Here is a 2454-nt window from a genome sequence, read left to right on the forward strand (position 1 = left end):
AGGGAGCTTTTCCATGATATCTTAACTGGGACCAATGCCAAAGCAGGGGTAGAAATTTATGCTCCCCAATTTTTTGCTCGGCAGCTTGGTTTCGGCCAAACTTGGCCTGTTCCTCTTTGCTATTCGAAGAACTTAAACGACCGTTTTCATACCATTAATAAGGTGGAAGCAGAGGCTATAAACGCTCGCAACCTCCATTTATCGAGCCATTTTTCACTAGCCCCTTTTAATCCTTGTCATGCTACTCACCCTCTTTTCGAACAACTTTGGCCATCGGTGAAGCGCAGATTATTTGCGACTGAGGCCAATCGTGCCTTTCATTCATTAGACCAACCGAGTATTTCTTCTCCTCCTCCTGTTTTGGTCACTCCTTTGTCTATTCGGAACCCCTCTCCTTCTCGTCGTACTAAGCAATCTGCTCGTCCATCCTCTTCTCTCCCTGCCAGGCCAACTATGGCCAAGAGTGCTCCAAGCCGCAAACGGCCAGCCTCAACATCTCCCATTCTGGAGGATGATGTTGATGACGATGATGATGATGTCCCTCTTATCGTTAAGAGGAAGGTAATTAAATTGGTCTATTTATAAGTATGCTCTTCCCCATTTGAAAATTTTCTGTGTATTGATGATCCTTTGGACTTTTCAGAAAAGCTCAGCTTCCCCTTCAAAGGCTTTGGCATTACCAAATCCTGCTCCATCATCCTCTGTCGAGGCTACTTCACCCAAATCGGTTGATGATGGGACCATGCTTAAAGATACATCTTCAGTCCCGGATTCTTCATCACAACCCATGAATGAGCCACCTTCTTCCCAGGGCGTCGACCCCCCAATTATCGAAGCAGAAGGTAATTCAGTTTTGATGTCTTACCTTTGGTCGTGCTATTGGTTTCTGACTGGTTGCTCTTTGAACTTTACAGATACTCCCATGAGTCCGCCCGTTGTGGCAACGTCTTCTCGCTCGGACAAGGAGAAGTCCTCACGAATGGGTGAGTCGTTGGTGGCCAGCTTGACTGAGGGTGCGCCATCTTCTACGATTGTCGACAAGGTAGTTTTTCTTTTTGCTCCATTCCTATTCCAACTTATTCGTTGTAGCGAATATTTCTAATGTTGGAAATCTTCTTTGCAGGATGTTGACAGGATTGTGCGTTCTATCCAAGATTTGTTCGCTTCCTGGGGGCAGGTCCAAATGCCTCGCCCTGTTCCATCTGATCGTCCTGCTGCTTCTTCAGAAGAAGACTTGAAGTTTTTGAAGGAGTTGATATTTGAGTACGTGTCTTTCATGGACATGGACATTGGAAGGGCTAGTGCTGCCAGACACAAGGATGAACTTGAGCGCTTGAGTGCGAAGTTAGAGCAAGCACTGGCGCTCCCGTCGCTCAATCTTTCTGTCGAGTTCAAAGCGACGTTGAAGGTCATTCACTCCGAGGTCCTTACTATGCTGGCCAAGAACGCTGAACTAAAGGCCAAGCGTACTCAATATCTTCGAGCCGTAGCTGAAAAAGAGTCTCTGCGCTTGGAGATCAACAAGGCTAAGGACAAGCTGAAAGAAATCTCTTCCGAAGTCATGATTGAAGACTCCCTGATGGTTAATTTTGCTGCTCAGATGAGGGAGCTTCAAGCCAAAATGGACGATTGCAGGGCGAGGATGGCCGCTAAAAAGCGCAACGCCTCTCAGGGAATTGAGCGAACTAAATCCTTGGTCGAACAGTACAAGAAGCTGGAGGTTGATGATGATGACGTTGCAGCTGAATTGAACATCACTACCTCCCGACAGGACGAGGATTGGGAAAAACTTAGGGAACGAATTCGTTCCTTATGGGGGGGGAATGTAATTAAGACACACGATGTCTTCTTTTTTTTGTAATTTTGTTCCTTATTAATGAACATTAATTTCTTGTGCATTTATTTGATGTTTACTTTCTAATCATCAATTCTTTAAGCATTTAACTGCTTTGCACTAAGAATTTTGTCTATTTCTTTAATCACTTAACTGCTTTGCACTAAGAATCTTGTCCACTCCCTTTTGATATTCCCACTACTGTTCCCAAGATTTAGGGTCATTTAATTCCGTCTATTAGACAGAAATGTGGCTGTTCATATTCTGTCTCTTCATCTTCATCCCCCTATAAATGTTTCGCATTTTTCATCCTCTATCTTCATCTCCTCATTTTCTTATTTGAAACCAATTTGCTGTCATTTCTTGCCATTCTGACGATCAATCTGATCCAAAAATGGACTGCTTAGTCCGTTGGATTGAGCGTAATACGGTGTGGAGTTTACTAGTTTAACCCCAAACTCGCTCAAAAATTTGTTTACTTGATCTCCATTCAAAGATGTTCCGTGATCTACCATTAAAGTTTGTGGAATTCCAAACCTATAAATAATGTGATCGCGGATAAACTCTATAACATTCTTCTGGGTGATCTCTTTCAAAGGTACCGCCTCTACCCACTTGGT

The sequence above is a fragment of the Olea europaea genome, chromosome 20 (assembly GCF_002742605.1).
Source record: "Olea europaea var. sylvestris chromosome 20, O_europaea_v1, whole genome shotgun sequence".
In the NCBI taxonomy this organism is placed as follows: Eukaryota; Viridiplantae; Streptophyta; class Magnoliopsida; order Lamiales; family Oleaceae; genus Olea; species Olea europaea.